Raw genomic sequence first — 18,356 nt, 5'->3', positions numbered from 1 at the left:
TTTCTAATCATAGATGTTGGATGGCTTTATTTAAGATTGGTACTAGACATTGCAAAGTTATTTCTGCCTGGATTCATTTTATCATTACTTTTCAACAGCTTGATGTGCTCATGGCATATTCTTTTTCTGTTCCCAGAGGGTGTGAAAAAAGAAAATCCCCTTTTAGGCACTATATTTGAAAATTAAAATTTCACAAGTCTCCAGGGACTATTAACCACAGATAGTGGGGGGGCAGACAAGATGCATGGGGGAGGTTTGGAGGATCATATTCCAGAGTCCCAGACTCTCAGATCAACCCGATCCTGATGACTCTCCCTGATGCCCTTACCTCTGGAGTAGTAAAAAAAAAAAGAAATGAAGAATACTATGACATCATCGCTCGGCCAGCCACAGTCACGTTTTAACACTCACCTGAGCATTACCAACTGTGGAAAAACGCTGTCCACTGGGAACCATTCTGGGTGACGTCCAGACCCCATTGATTGTTTAACTGCGACAGGTGGTGGGCGTTTTGGAGGTCGGAGACTGTTTGGCGGGTGTTTGAACCATAAGCTGTCAACCCGTTTTGTTTTTCTGGGGTTCTCCCATATTTTACCCTTCTATCCCATTGTCCTCCCGGTTGTTTATTTGGCCGTAAATATCCTGAATTTTTAACCTTTCAAAAATAATCTCCACGATATCCTTTCCGCGGACCACTGCGTGATCCATTGCCCCCCAACCAACAATGTGCCACTGGCACGGAATATTTCCCTTATTTTCAAATCCCAATGTTGACAGCTACGGTTTGAACCAGTGGGGGGAGTTTTTAACTGAGAAGGGAGGGAAGTGAGGGAATGTCTCCCTTTCGCTGCTGGGCCACAGGGTTGGGAAGGGGTTAGAATTTGATAAATGGCGGTAATTAAACATATGAAAGGGACCAAATGTGTAATGAAGCCGTCCGCCCTTCGGTGCGCGGTGCGGAGGGAGGCGCTGAAACAATTCCCAGTGCTTAGTGCTGCTAATTTGATAGCATAAATCACCACGAGGCCACAGCAAGCCTCTACTCGGGATAATCCCCCCATTCGGTACTAATGGTCAGTCTTACACGCCACCCGAGTTCTCTGCTAATTAGTTCTTCCTGTTGTCGGATAGAAATCTGGGATGATAATCACTCGCTCGTTTCATTGTGCAAGTTGTCTTTTTCTGATGAGAGCTGAGCGTACATAATCTATGCTGTCTATAGAAATGTGGCTGGTTTACACTTTGCATTCCGCCTAATTAAATCATTTTAACAGAATGAAACGGTTCTTCTGACTCGTTGCGCCAACCAAATCAAGCGCACGAAGAGGTGAAAAACTGAACGACTCGTTTGCCGAGTCGCTCGTAAAGAACCGAATCTCCAAAAAGAGAGTCCAACTTTTCATCGCTGGTTATGAACCGCGGCACTGCGCTGCCTTTTTTAAAATTCAAAAGGCAGAGGAAAAACAGAAGGGAGAGGATCTTTGGAAGTAACCATAGAGATATTGTTGTTCGAAGAGATTTGAGCCCCCTCCTCCCCTCCCCTCCCCTCCCCTCACCCTCTGTGTAATGGGGAAAAAAATCCTAAAAACTGAGCGAGCCTCAGATAGAAATCAATCAGGCTAATCCCCGTGTGTAATTTTTCCGGCATCGTATCATCCCCCCCTCCCCGGCATGGAGCGTGGTATGCCTACAGGTCATTTCACGTGCTCCTCCCCCTCCACCCCCAGGATGACGGTAGCTGCTCCCACAGAACAAATGAGCCCCGCAGGAACACCGCTCTGTAAACCGTCTGCATCTTTGAACAATTACGCCCGGCCAGACTGAGGCCAGACCAGAGCACGGCAGGCTAATCGCCTGCCGCCACCGAGAGGAAGAGAGCGAGGTTCAATCAGGTTCACAAAGGCAAGAATTATGTGATGGCGATGGTTTCCCGAGCACATGAAACGTGGCATGGCACGGGTAACCCACTGAGGTTTGTTGCTGCTACGTGCGTGTGACACGACTGGTTCCAATTCATTATCGCGACTACCTTCCAGATGTTACTCATGCTGTTGAACCTTGGATCTATTCCCCCAGCTGTGATCTCAAAGCAGCCATTGTTTTCAGGAAGACGGCGTGCCCGGTGCTGTTATTGCGTCATCGAGGGAGATCAGCCTCAAAAGTTCCCTTCCACAACGGAAGTTTATTTTCTATATATGGAGATCTAATCTGTGTTGGCTATACAGTATATATAATGTATTGAACAATATAGTGAATACTATATTTGGAGAATTATTGTGGCTTTTCATGTATTGTAAAAGTTATAAGCAAGCAAGCAAAAAAGGTGATAGATCTTGTTTCAAAATATACAAAAGTTTTGAACGACTTGATATTCTTGAATATATTGGTGTGTATTGCAGAATATATGTGCCGTTGCATATATATAATCTTGAGTACTTTTTAATATTTGATATTATATTTTTCAACGGGGATGCATGCTGTGGCTAGGGGGTGCTTTAGCTCTGTCGTGAATCTGCTTAGCCCCGATTTAGAAAAATTTATTGAAAAATTTAGATTTTGTACAATAAAGAAATATGTAAAAACAAACCAGCAATTCCTTTCTTATGCCGATCACTATTCACCCGGTACCCTGCACACGCAGGCTGTGACTCATGGTAGTAGCGCACGCAAGTTAGGTGAGCTAATGCTAGGTTCCATTGAAGTTGGAACATGGAAAAACAAGATCTTCCCTATAAAGTTAGCCAGGAGACACGAAAATTGACTAATTGCTTAGTACCCCCATGTACTGACCTAGCCCCACCCTGAGCACACGCAGAGGACAAATCCTGGTGCCGTTACTGTTTCTCAATATATGTTCATTCCTTAAAGGTTTAAGCGAGGCTAACCCGGGGGATCTCCTGGACAGTTAACCTCCTATTGAGCCCATAAAATAAGTCATTCCCCATCTGGGAGGACGGAGGATCGAGGCAAAACAGAGAGAATCTTTGTGCCGAGGCCTCACCGGTGACCCCCTGACGCCCCTTGGCCCTGCGGTGAGCCGCAGAGATGAAGGAAAATCAACATCGTAATGATCATGAGGTGAGTTCACCCACGCTTCCACTCACCATATATTTACAGGGAGTAATGCGCCATGGCACAGCTCTTCTTGAGCCATTAAATCGACGCTGAGGAAACACTGATTCATAAAAGCCGCGAGCATAGCGGGGGTTGTGTTGCCTCGTTCACATGTGCTTGTTTGGGCGTTTCCATAGCGATCCAGAGTAAGATTGTAAATCCGAATTGCACTCAGGAAAGGTCTGACAGGACACACAGCCGTTGACGCTTAGTTTATAAAACAGTTCCCAACTACCATGATAACTCATGTAAAAAATGAAATGTTACCAAGCCAGAAAGTCTTAGTCTTAATTATAGGGATTTGTTCAAGTGAAGTAGGTGACTTTTAAAGGTTTAAAGGACATGCAGACTTTTTATGCTCTCCACTCTGATTTAATACATTTCAAAGACGTCTTTCTTTATTTCGAGAATACGCTGTTTTGTGAATTGGTTACTATGACGATGAGATCATTTCTATCACAGGGTTTGTTTTCTTTATTCAAGGGAAATCGTAAATATCTCTCACCCCATTGGCAGATGATTCCGTTTTGGCTAGTTTCTCTTCTTTTTTGATCGGCACAAAGGTAAGCCAACCACTCTGATATATGTTTGTCTAGACAAGAAAACGCCATTGAAAACTGACCAGAACCCTTTTGGCTTTCTCAGCAGTGATAAAGAACATCCGCAGGGGGCTACTGTTACCAAGCCTAAGAAAAATAAAAGGGAGAACAGGAAGTCCTTCATAAATGAGGATTTGACTGTCTGTGTTCCTAGCCACAGAGCCAGTAATACATTTAACACAAATCCAAAGACGTTAACATTTCTGAGATGCACTAACCAGAAAAAAAATCATAATGTAATTTGAACGCTGGATGACACAGAGACACGGAAGCCAAGACGGCACCGCTGACAGTTTTACGGCTGGAATCGGCGGTATCTGCTTAGACCGGCGAATTGCCCTCATCACTGGACTCCAAATGTAATTCTGTCAAGATAAGGTAGCATTACCAACAGCAAAGGTGGCCGATAGGTGCTAAGAAATCAGTTCACCTCTTGACACCCTGAAACCCTGCCATTAATGTTTCCCTATCCCCATTTTCAGTAGCCATGGCGTTTTCAAAGAGCGCACACATGGGATTGTCGCGGTATAAAGGTCACACACACACACACACACACACACACACACACACACACACAGACACACACACACACACACACACACACACTCACAGACACACACACACACACCATTTTTCCCTTTCCCAACTGCGTCTCCTCTTGGCTGACCTTCACCGGTCGCACCAGCCTTCCTCTCTCATCGCTCTAGCTGTTACGTAGCTTTTAATGGTCATGTTCGAGTGCCCCCAATCCATGTTTAAATAACCTGCCTTTCAAAACAGCAGCAGATGTAAATAATGACTGTTATTACCCGCAAGTCGCCGCATAGTTGCACCCTGTAAACGGGGAAAACCGTGCCGAGGAACCAGGTGCTCACCGTGCACAAGGTATTTGAAAGTCAACCGCCAGAGCCCAAAATGTGGGGTTGTGGATACATTCGCCATTGGGAAGTGACAAAATAAGACCTGGAATCGACGTTCTCTGTTAATTCACCTAATAGTTGTTGCATATAAAGTGAAACTAAGGTTTAGCTAACAGCGCAGGCACCTGTAATGAAGAGTTCCTGCATAGCAGAAGGAGGAGGTGGAGGAAGGGCCACTTGTCCACATATCTTTACTGGGGGATGTTAAGGCCCAGACAGTGATTTAGAGGCAGGGCGTTGAAAGTGGACCTGCCTTCTCAAATTTGTGGGTCTCTGCTCTGTTATTTCATTCCACCCTTTTATTTTTCTACACCCATCCTGGTCCAGGCAACCAAGACAACGTTATTATGGAGAAAATCATAAGACGAGGCTTTGGCTAAATTGACAAATCCATACACAGAAGAAAACCCGCAACCCTGAAATGTGCACAGGTTCACACCTGTCTCAGAGTAAAAACGACACCCACGGCTTTTCCTGCTCCAGAGAATTTAGTGCAAACTCACTGATGAACACTTTTTATGGTTGTAAGCTGTGGGGTGGAAAAAGTTGTATATGCTTTACAATAATGTCTTGGGAACAGAAAAAGCAGCGGGAAAAGCAATGGGCTGGTTTTCTGATTGAACTCCAGCGCCTGTGAAAGAGATTTGTTCTCGGTTATGTGCATGTGTCTTTTTGGAGCCTCGGAGGCCGTAAACACAATGTACCACTCATATCCTGTGTCACATCCACCTGTGCTTCTCGATACAAAAAAAATGTAAACGCCGATATATGTACAGTAGAGAGTCTGAACATGATTACCACGAAGTTACCGCCCAGGGAATTATCATGATGGTTGTCCAAGGCGAGACTTAAAGAGTTTCTTTGGCCCAGGTTTCTTTCACGGGCATCTCACCAATTCTAAGAATCGTTAAAAGTAGTTAAAAAATAAAATAAAACATGCCGTTGTCAGAAGCTCCAGTCCCCAGTGGGAACTAATAGAAATATACAACTGCCTCACCGACCCATTTTCTGATGTGTGTGAGGAGGTCCTGGGAACATCTGCAGTACGCTAAGACACGTGGACGTGACTGCAAAGGAGGCAGAGTCATTTTAAATTAAAGCCCTATCGACCAGCCGCATCCCACTAAATCATACGAAACGGCTGTTCATCCTGCGTAACACAAACATCTGTGCAGTGGTCCATTCTCAGATCAGCTGGGGAGAGTGGGTTATAAAATGACACAATTGGTAATCATCAAAACCGTGCATTAATAAAAACTACAAACTAACCCCCAGCCCCCCATTCCCCCGAACCTCCACCTCTCCGCCGCTAGACTGTAAATTCACAACTCCATGTTGCGGCATGCAAGAGACCGCAAAAGAGAACAGTAGCCGCCGACAAGGAAAACATGGCCTCCGCAAGGAGCTACTGCTGCCAGGAATGACAAACAAAGCCCCTGCCAAGTCCGGGCCGGGAGACAAGACAGAGGCCTCTCTCCCACAGCCGACGAGCAAGGACGCTCTCTGAAGGAGACGAATGTTGTTGCAATTATCAGACCTGCTGCTACCAGCCTGCTGAATCTGTACATTGCATAGGTTGTCAGCGCATATCTGTGGATTGGGATATAACCGGGCACAGAGAATTTGATTTGTGGTAGATAATGTGTGGATTCCATTATGCTACGTCATGCTCTTTTGTCTACTTGAGACTCTCTAACGGAATCAAATCAATCAAATCTTATTGCATTTGCTGTTGCTGCTAATGCTAAAAAAAGGAAGGGTTGAATGACGTGTCACGCTTAATTGTGCTACAGTGTGCACTCCATCACTGCAACTTAGTTGAAATGGGTGAAAAGAACAGAGGAAGTCCCTGTCATACCACGAAAGGTCTGCTCCAGCCTGTTTCATTTAAAATATATGGAAGGAACTTCACATCTTGGGGCTCTGGAGACCCCCATTCGGTCTGACCGGCTGAATGGCTGATTTTGCATGAAAATCATGAAAAAGTTGTGTTTCACTTCGGTAAAAGCTGCAGGAAATGATGACTCCCCACAAAATGTATTTTCTTTAAAGAAGGAATTCATGCATGTGTAATACAATAATACAGATTTATTATACTCCATTATCATCTACTATCCCATGGGAGACCATTCTTATGTCGAGGACATTTCAAAGAGTCGCGTAAACGGCTTATAGAATGGGTCAAATTTGGATCAGATTATGCACAATCCCCGGTCAAAAGAGTTTGGGCTTGTGGTGTGGGGATGGTGTGGTTTAAGCAGCCACACCTATCTTGGATGTGGCAGGAGTACTGCTACACTGATATCTGAACAGGGATCCGATACAGGGAAGGGACAGGCTTAGATGCACTGGAGCCACCAGCAGATCCACGGAAGGCCACAGCACCGGCCCGCTCCCAGTGGATGGCCAGCAGAATACAGCAGCCACAAAGTAACCGCGTGCATCTAGCTACTCTTCCAAGCAGCCACCGCCTGGACCATCAGCAGCCCAGCAGCCAGGCCATCCCTCCTAGCAACCCCCGCACCAGCCAAGCCTGGCTATACCTCCATCAGCAAGCACAGCAGCCCAAGGCTGGAAGGGGACTGTTTTTGTTTACTTTTGCTTATTTAAGGTATGGCAACCCTGTTTTTAGAATCTGGGATTTTATTATGTTAAGGTATGGGAACCCTGTTTCAGAATCCGGTCTTTTATTGTGTTAAGGTATGGGAACCCTGTTTCAGAGAGGTCTTTTATTGTGTTAAGACATGGCAACCCTGTTTCAGAGAGGTCTTTTATTGTGTTATTGTATAGGAACCAGGGATTCTCCTTTGCCTCAGCTTGGTGTTGGACGTACAGTATGTGGTGTGGGGGTGGTTTGATTTAAGCAGCCACACCAGTCTTGGGTCTAGTTAATGGGGCCTGGTATCAGGGGTGGCTGTGCACCTGTTGCTCATCAGAACAATCTATGAGCACGGGTTAAATCCCCCATCCCCACACGCACATGGGAAGGGGAGCTCTTGTCTTAACACCATTCCATCTGATTCTGGTGCCTATATCACATCCTGCCAATAAACCGGTTTGTCCTTCACATCATTGCCTGTGGCTCTGTGTCGGGGAGCCCTGGAAAAGCCACTCGTGTGGTAGGAGAACTGCTACAGCGCTATATTATCTCTCCTCAAAGAGTTGCGATTATGTCTAATCATGCACGTAAGAGAATGACACTCACAGGGGGTAAAATTAAATGAAAGAAAATAAACTGTATACTTCTGAAGAACTGGTCTGCTTTCTAGACACATATCAAAACACTTAGTGTGATGAATGCTTCCAATTCCACATTAATTTCTCTCCATGTTATTTTGGTAGAAAGAAAAAATCAAAAATCATTCTTCTCTAGCTCAACTGTGTCTGCATATTGTCCAGTGAAATAAATACATTGGCCGAAATACGTTACTAGAAACGGAATTTGAATCGTTTAAATTTGAATTGCTCAACTTGAATAATTGCATTAAAAACTGAAATTGAATCACATCATTTTCATTTGTATTGTTTAACTTGAATAATTGCATTAAAATACTGCACCTGAATAGGATAATTTGAAATTGAATTTATCAGTTTGGAACTGAATTTCAATAAACTTGAAACTTGAACTTGAATTATTATGAAATTGAATTCATTTGCTGTGAAACTGTAGTTGATCCTCACTGAAAATCCATTTAGTTCTCATAATTCAAATTAATTTCTTGTAATTCAAATTAAATTCTTGTAATTCAAATTCAATTCATGCAATTCAATTTCAGGTCATTGTGTCTCTCACATCCGCGTCATTGAGGAAGAGCAGTCGAATGCAAATTCACAGAACTCCTTTTCGGCCTAATAAACTTTCCGCCTTAATAAATGTTTTTGTTTGTTTCATTCAATTACAATAAAAACACACTGTCTTTGTTTTGAGAAACAAAGGGTTTGGACACAAGGACGCACAGTCGATCGCATCAGTCGAGGGAGATCCCAGCACCGCAAACCTTTTTTTTCTATTTTTTTTAGGAAGGATAAAAATACGGGATATTTACGGGAAAATAAAAAATAATAAAAAAGTACTTACTGCCACCACAGAACTCTACGATCATGTACATTACGTTAACCACAGAGCAACCATGATTTCAACACTATTATTAACAATATAAACACTTTAATAATGACAAAGGTTAAATTCAAGAAGAAGCGTACTAAACTATCATTAGGTTGTAAATTGCTGGTAACTAGCATACTACTATTCAGGTAATTTTCCTCATTACAACTTCCACTTGAACTCAAGTAAATTCTGCAGTAGCAGCATCCTGAAGTAATGATCTCCAGTACCCTTTCCACCTCTGGTGCCCACATTCAACTCCGACCAACACCAAGCACCAATTCCTTTACCAAATACCTCAGAAACTGAGTACAGAAGGCCCCTTACAGCCATGGCTTCCTTTGACTGACACTGACAGCAGCTATTTTGTGTTTCTCCACAGGGTCACCAGGCCCCCGACAGACCTCCCAATTTGACTCTGGCTCTCGAGTCTGGGGGGTGAACCCTCATAGCGTCTAGATATTCCACCATCTGGTTCCTTCAGTACGGCCAGCTGTCACCACCTGGGCAAGTCTGCGGACCTAAGTGTGCTGTATAAGAGTTTTATCCACTCTAAATTCCTTGGACTGATGATTATAACCGACATTGCTCCGCTGCCAATATGACCTGCGTTACAATGTAATGAAAAGAACACATAGACATCAACTTCAAAATTAAAAGTTCATCCACAAAGGCTTTATTATAAACATGAATCAGCACATTTTGTAGCGAGTTAGGGAAACCTGTAAACCAAGGTGGTTACATGGTCTACACACCAAGGCCCTTAAGACCAGACAAACATCTGACATCAAGATGAATCAGTACCCACAACGCTACTGTGTTAAACAGTGAGCAAGGCCCAGTTCAACACATTATGGTTGTTCTTGAAAGCCTACGTCCAGCTGTTTTAAAAAAAAACCATGTGCACGGATGGGAAAACTCAGAATGTGCAAAAACGTCTCCTCTCAAGGGAGACCGAGACAATTTCTCACCATAATCATTGCAGTTGCCATGGCACCAGGAACACACAGTTAAACTCAGCAGATTCTCAAGGTGTGTAGACTTCTTGTTCCATTCCCGTTGGCGATTGACCGCGTACATCTGTTATAAACTGGATATGTGTGTGTGTGTGTGTGTGTGTGTGTGTGTGTGTGTGTGTGTGTGTGTGTGTGTGTGTGTGTGCGTGTGTGTGTGTGTGTGTGTGTGTGTGTGTGTGTCTACTTTGGGAGGCTAAGGCCAGACATTTGGGGAAGGTAACCACATCAGCAGGGTGAACCAAAACCGTGTCATGAAATCTGGAAGTGAGCTCAGTCTCTCAGAATGCGCCTCCAACCGTCATGGCACCACATGAAAGGGACTCCTTTGGGTTTTGTGGGGAATCTATCGTTTTTCCCCCAATGCACAAGTTTTCCAGCCACAGGCCCTCTATGTTAATCACAGGGTTAAACGGTCTCGGTGAGTCAGGCATGAGTCCGTCCACTAGCCAGTCCGGTACTGTTCACCCTGCAACACAACCGTTTACAGCCCTCACACTGGACGTGGTCAAAATCCTGACATGGTCATACATATTAACAGCTAAGCCTCTGGAGGCCAAGGAGATGAGTGCCTCATTAGAGTCAAATAATAATAATAATACAATTTGTGGCTACTTGACATGTCAACTAAGCCTGAAAGTAGAGGTTCTGACCCTCAGGTTAGCAGAATATTATCTGAAGCCCCCCTTTGGTGTGTCGGAGTTGAAAGGAGGCTGAGCTGATTTAGTCCACTTTTTTTCCACATTGGCTAAGGGGGGGAAATGAGTTGCCGGTTAACAGGCGTTTAAAGGCCCAGTTCAAAGACCCAAGCCGGAGGGGGTACGTTCAGAAGCAGTGCTGGCTCCCAGGAGATAGATCTTTACGGTAATGATGAACCACACAGCAGGTAGCCGCCTCGATGGGCCCGGCACCATCTCCTAAATGCCATTTCAATATTTCCACTATGTAACGAAAGAAAATGGCCACCGGGTCTGGGAGAAAATCGTAAACTAAGACTCAAATGGCTCTCAAAGCCATTTGAATAATTCATTGTGTTATTTTTTCGTCAACAACTGTGCAGACTTGTGCGCACAGTGGTGAGAGCTCACCAGGAACAATCTTAAGAAGTGAAATGATCTTGTGTTGCAAGATCAAAATTGCAAGGCTGTACTAAATAATCAAATTCATCAGTTCCAACCAGAATACCAGTTTCAGCAGAACTATCTAGTTTCACTCTGAAATGAAGCACTATTCGTCGCAATGAAAGGTTTGTCTCTCATTTGAGATTCGGTTCCTGAAGAGTCACTCAGTAAAAAGAGTCGTTTAGATTTTCTGCCTCTTTATTCATTCAATTCAGTTGGTGTAACGAGAGTGTCATGAGTTGTGGATGGAATTCTCACAGGAATTATTTAAATCATTTTAAATGTAATTTATATTTTTTTATTTTGGTGGAGTACAAAGAGTTTAACAGTCACATTCAATACGAATTGAGCCATATCCCTTGACCTTTTTCGCCTTGGACATTTATTTAGCCCTCAGTGATTATTTTCAGTTTGTTAGTCTTGACTTGACTCCCGACTCCCGACTCCCGTCATTTAAAAAATGTGTTCCCTACGCACGGAGCATTCGTGAGTCTTGTATTGCTATTAGAAGGCCTGTGGCAGATCCACCTGCCACACGTCATCTAAGTGGCATTTTCAGGGCCCTCCGGCACAGACACAGGCCATGGAGTAGAAAATACCAGTTTATTGTAGCAAGTGGGTAAGGTGAAACAAGCCCGGAAAATGTACAACATGTCATGGCAGGGGCTCCTCTGCATGTGTGGGGATGGGGGCTTTATCTGTTGCTCGCTGATTAGTCAAAGCAACAGGTATACAGCCAACCTGATCCTGGTCCCCAATTACCAAGACCCAGGACAGGTGTGGCTGCTCAAATCCCACCACATACCCCCAACACCAAACTGAGGCCACCAAACTGAGGTTCCCATACGTCAAACCAACAAAATTGTCCAACAAAACAGAACTGGTCCCCTCCCAGGGAACCTGGTTCCCTGGAACAGCATAGTCCACAGGCGACCTTCCCCCAGGGCGATGAAGCAAAATACCGTCTCCTCCCTTTGGGGCTGCTGTGCTTGCTGGCGGCCTTGTGCTGCTGTGCTTGCTGGCGGAGGCGTACCCGGGCTTGGCTTTTGTGGGGACTGCTTGGTGGGGTGGCTTGGCTGCTGGGCTGCTGGATGGTGCTGGCGGTGGCTGCTGGGCAGAGCAGCTAGCTGCAAGCAGTTACCCATGGTGGTTGCTGGGGCTGCTTCTCCCCCGGTCCTCCGCCGGACACCCTGGTGCGGCTGCGAGTCGGGAGAAGGTTGGTGCTTCATCCCTTCCATTTGCCCGAGAGTCCCTGTTCAGGCACCACTGTGGCCGATCCGCCTGCCGCACACCATCCAAGTGGCATTTTCAGGGCCCTCCGGCACAGAGACACAATGGTGTTGAGAAAATACCACTTTATTGTAGCGAGTGGGCTAGGTGGAACAAGTCCGGAGCAGATGTCACATATAAAGCATATGTCATGACAAGGGCTCCTCTCCTGTGTGTGTGTGGGGATGGGGGTTTTACCTCTTACTCGTTAGGTTGCTCGTTGACTAGTCAAATGAGCATCAGGTATACAGCCACACTAATCCTGGGCCGAACTGTCTAGACAGAGGACAGGTGTGGCTGCTCAGACCACACCATCCCCACACTACAAGGCCAAACTAAGTTACACATATTTTCATGATTTTAGTGGTTAACAGGATATTCGTGTGCTGTGGGATTATTGTAAAGTAGAAAGTGTGCTGGGGGTGAAAAAAGGTCAGGGAAACAAACCATAAGTCACAATCTGATAACTCTGAAAATGACATATCTGATCTGCACTGATAATGTCCTTACAACGTTCTTATAATCTCGCAGACTTCGCTGCTTCAAACCCTACCATGTGGACGGGGGAAGGATGAAGGTTGTGGTAGTCGGATCACCAGCCCACCAGCCCACCCCTCACAAGTCCACTCTACAGGGAAGCTCCTCTGCTATTTACTTTTCGGAGGATGAGGGGTTGATTGTGTGTCTTGCGGAGGAAACCCAAGAAGCCTTCACGGAGCACTGGGAGGGGAAACCCGACCGTGTGGAAATAGTACTCCAACAGAGAGAGGTAGAGAGACACAAAGATAGAGAGAGAAAGGGAGGGAGAAGGGGTCAAGACCCAAGAGTAAGATCATTAGCGAGATGGTTGAAGGCTCCTTGAAAATATTTTAAATGGAACACTTTTTGTGTATTCCAATAAGTACACTTACTTCTCACAGATAAGTGTATGTTTCAGTGAAAACTGACACAAGTCTGCCCTCTGCTGAAGCAGTTGAAACAATTTACTTCCCGTGGTTTTAATGTCTTCATTCAAAGGCTCTTCACTTAAGTTGAGAGTTTCTGGACAGGGGTCGGTTTAACTTTGACCTTGAATAAATGTCCACACTTATTTATGATTAAGGGGAATTTTCAAGGGGCGCTTATTGAGTTGGCTGGATTAAGTAATTATGCACCTGGTTTTCCCTTGGATGAGTAAGTAATGAAGATTTCCCCATGAGTATATTCCGCCATGCACATTTTCATATATGAGCAATTTGTCATGGTGAGAACTGGCACAGTTCTCTATAGATAATTAGCAACAAAAAATAAAAATAAAACATAAAATAAAATAAATAATAATATAAATAATTATATATTAAAATAGAGATAAATATATTTGTTTATCAAAAAAGATAAACAAATATATAAAAATACATAATAATATACAAAATGTGTTACTATAGAGAGGATTCATTATTGGTATAGGTGTATATAGGGTATACATATATACCGTACCCATATATATATATATATATTTCCCCCCACCCCCATCTTACTAAAACAATAGCTAAATAGGATTTATTAAGTGATATAACAATTTATTTTCATTAAAATGTCCGTTCCCATCATTTATAACACAACTTTATTATTGTGAAACTTGCCACTGTGCTTAAATTCAGTCCAATGGCACATAGGCCTTGACAAAAAACATGTCAAATCTCCTTTTCCATAACGGGGAAACTCACAATATAGCCAGACCTAAAGTTAAGATGAAAAAAGGAATTAGGATCTTTGTTGCAGGGTGGTTAAATGTCATAAAAGTCATACTGCTATTTTTCTCCAATGATTTCAGAAGACAGTTTTTTATGGATTTTTATAGAGGAATTTCTCATTGGGATTTGGAGAAAATGCAGCTGGGTCTAATTATTATTTGGAATTCCTCCATATTTTGGAAAACACCACTTGACGTGGGGCATGGGGACATAGTAACCTGGACCAGGCTACGATTCGGGGTAAAAAAAATCATACAATGATTGGCCTGTTTGGACTAACTAAGACCTCATTCATACGGACGGAAGCTAATGTTTCTCCATCCTTCTAGACGTACTGAACTCAACATATTGTCGAGTGTCTGTCACCAGTCATTTCCTCAATTCCCAACAAGGCTCCGTGTACACACACACACACATACACACACACACACACACACACACAGACACACACACACACACACACACACAGACACACACACACACACACACACACACACACACACACACACACACACACACACACACACACACACACACACACACACACACACACACAAAGGTTCTGCATGTAAAAAGCAATCGGGCTGCTATTACTTCAGGGGCAGTTCTATTTGAAAACGTTATTAATTCAAATGAACGTAGCACTGTGTAAATTCATTCAAACAGGATACATCACATTTCCCTTCCTTCCTTCCTCATGCATTCTAGGGATTTAATTGGAAAAAGAAAAGCTCCCAGGTTATCCTTTCACAGAGATTAAAATATTTCCCCCTGAGCGAAACTTGCAAACAAATGACATGTACGTAATTCACACGGCAAACATAATTACACCATAGGACACAGTCACCGCAATGCAACAGTGCAAGTTAAAACACTCGAGGGAATTGTTAAAAATAACTTTTAATAACTTTTATGGTCTGTGCATTAAGTATAATTCATTTGCAGTTGTTCACATTGTATAATGAAAGATGCCAGTTTCGGGGGTATTGCCTAATGTCATTGTCCTACTTGTGCAATGCATTTCAGCGTGCTAAAGCGTCGGCTTGTTCCATAATCCAACTTGGACAATGTAAATTGAACCAGGAAGTCAAGAGCCGGACACACGGAGGCAGTTTGGAAACGTGTTGGCTACAGCGATCAATTTACGGCGAACTAAACTAAATTAATAATCAAATAGACTAAATAATGAACGTAACTGAACTAAACTGTTAAACAGTCAGCTGTGGCTGGCTTGTTGGAGGTTATAGAGACTGTGAGGCCTTGACCAGCCATAATTTTATTTATTTTCGGTTGGTTTTTATTTTGTTGTTCCCTTGTTTCTAATGTGAAAAGTTGAGTTTCTTCAGTTTTGTTTTTTTTTGATTGGTTTTGTTGTGTTAATTAATTTTTCATTAAAAATAGTTTATTGAAACCTGACTCTCAGCTGTTTATTAATTACAATGTATTGACAATTGTAAATGACTATAGCATGACACTTGCTGTGCTTTGACAAGTCAAATGGGTTGAATCAATGCTGTTTGGCTTACTTTAGCCTCCTGAATTACAAGATATTGAACGCCGAACCATAGAGTAACTACATAAGCCCCATTACAAAGAAAGTAAAGCTTTTCCAAATATTGTCACAGCTTGACATATTGCATACAAAGTGTTAAAGTGGGCATGGATTTCAATCATATAAATTGCTGGTCCTCTGTGATAAGCACATGCATTTGGAGGCAAATACTGAGGTCATAGAGCCAGCAGATCTACTTTTGCTGTCATAAAATTATTGCACAACTTAATCTTGCCTTTCATGTGTGCAGTGCATCTGTGTAGCCTACACTCAGTCAATGAAATGTCCTTTAACAAGGAAGCAGCAATAATAATGACTATTAGTACAAGAGGAAAGCCAAAGAGAAGGTTTATGGATGTGGTGATGGAGGAAGATGCGCAGAACAGAAGGTGTTTGGAGGCAGATGATCCGCTGTGGCGACCCTAACGGGAGCAGCCGAAAGGTGAAGAAAAGAAGAAGTACGACTTGTACGTGACAAATGAGTCTGAAATAAAGTTCTATACTCTATGAAGTGCTCAATGAAAATTAATACCAGTTATGGCCACTTGAATACCTGGATCAGTTATGTGCAGATAATGTAAATCCTTGTACTGTGACATTAAGTCAAAAACGCTTATTGGCTGGCCGCAAATCCATGTTACTCATAAAGCCAACGGGCAGCAGGCACGGGTAGAGAAAGTCTGTCATTTGTTAAAAACTATTTTTTACTGATAGGTTTTACATAACTGTAAATGATCAATGTAATGGAATGTTACAATCCTGTGTTGTAGAAGTTTTCATACAGTAAGTTCTGCATTTGGAGGGTTTCAATTCACAATCTAAATCATAAGGCAAAAACAGTTGCTTTGATGATATTTCTCTGGATGTTTTGTGCGAGAAAATCCTGTGTAATCGTATAACAGCAACGTTGTTGCTGTTATACGTTAACCATGCTATCTGTTGAACTTTCAGATTTGGTCAATATTCAGTATCTAGATACAAATTCTGACACATTTCAACATTTTACGAATTTTTTGATCTACGTTTGAATCTGTCTGGAATGCTGTGCATCCATGTGCTGTGCATCCTTTTCAGAGCGACAACATACAGTTTTTCTTTGAAGGCTGTTGAGTGGAAGGCTCATACAGACTCTGTCGCCACCAGTTGGAATGAACTGAATTTTTTGAGATCCTTCTTTGAGTCTCATATTTGTTATGCAATATATACTTTCTTGAGCTGATATTTCTCTGTTAAACAGATAGACTCAACACAGTTGTTTTAATTTTTGTTTTGCATTGACATTGTTGTCTTTCGAAGCCTCTTGTTGTGCATGTTGTAACAGTAAACCCATTTCTCTTTCTGGTTTTGAAATGTTGGACACAATGTAGGACCCAGGTTTTATTTATTTTTAGGTTCATGTGCAGTGACTGTAAAACATTTAAGTAGTATGAGTAAATCTATAATAAATCTTTCTCTTCCCACACAGTTAATTTAATGCATGAATAAAATGCGTATATATTTACATTTTTAGTTAAGATATTCTAGTTCTCACTGAATCTTAATATTACAATGTAAAAATGAAGACAGTTAACTTAATATATTTTGTAATATATTAAGTTAATATATATAAAAATATATGTGCAGTGCATTGCACTGCTGCCTCACAGCAAGAAGGTCCTGGGTTCGATTCCCGCCTGGGGCGCTGTTGACACTGTGCTCCGGTGGGTTATCTCCCAAATAGGAGCCTTTCTGTGTGGAGTTTGCATGTTCTCCCCGTGCTCACATGGGGTTTCCTCCACCTAACGTCAGTAAGGACCCCCACCAAAAACATGCAGACATCATCGTCTGACCAGCGATGGACACTCATCACCTGCTCCCCGGGCGCGTCCACGAATGCTGCCCACTGCTCCTGGCTGTGCCCCCGGAGGAAGGACAAGCCAGGATGGGTTAAATGCAGAGGCTTCATTTCACCGGCCACCATCCAAAGCGTGTGCATGTGTGTGTGTGTGTGCGTGCATTTGTTGTAGTGTGGTGTGCTGTGTGACGATTAAAGATTCTTCTGTTCTTCTTCTGTTCTTTTGCTGTACCGCAAAGTTCCGGGCCGCTGCACCCAAAAGGTCGTGGCCTGCAGATCTGTCCATGGTTTTGAGGTTCGATGCCATCTGTGGTTCGATACCAATGTGGACAACTTTATCACTATTCCCTATAATTAAACGTTGTTTTTTTTTGTTTTTTTTATATCTTTGGAGTTTAATAAGAATTACAGAACTGTTTGTACTGTCAAGGTTTGTAACGACCTTATTTGTACAAAAAAATCGTTCAAAGTTTCAACAAGCTTTTGCAGTGCGTTCTGAATACCACAGACTGCTGCACTTTCTGCTACCTACAGATGCTGTGACAGAAAGAAGAATTATGATAATATTTTCAAAATATCATTAACAGATCACTGGAAAGTCTGGGCGTGACACCCTTTATAAATGCACTTCAGTTGCACCAGCTCTCTGAATATGCTCGTGCAGTGCAAACTAATTTTTTTTGTCTCGTGCTGTTACCACCAGGTCTCTACAGATGGTAACAGCATCCCTTCTAACTGCGTGTGGCTATTAGTGCTGGTGTTTGTGAATTGGACTCAATTTGCAATGAGGCTCATTTGCATTGAAAGACTTTTACATGTAGTCATAAATGTTTGATTACTTGGTGGTCTTTGGAAATTGAATATACATATTGTTCCTGTCTTTCTGTTTTTGATGTGTTGTTGTACATTAGAAACAATGTCATATATGTATGCATCTGGAACACAAATAAACACAAACAATGCAATTATTTAAACATGTTCAATTTGTGTTTTATTATACTTCTTGTGCTGACAGACTTCAAGAGGAATTCATTTTATTGATTAATTGCCTGTAATGGAATACAGGCAAAGTTTATTGGGCATTAACATTACTTTG

The sequence above is a fragment of the Zeus faber genome, assembly GCF_960531495.2.
Source record: "Zeus faber genome assembly, chromosome: 7".
In the NCBI taxonomy this organism is placed as follows: domain Eukaryota; kingdom Metazoa; phylum Chordata; class Actinopteri; order Zeiformes; family Zeidae; genus Zeus; species Zeus faber.
Note: the sequence above shows the minus strand (reverse complement) of the source record.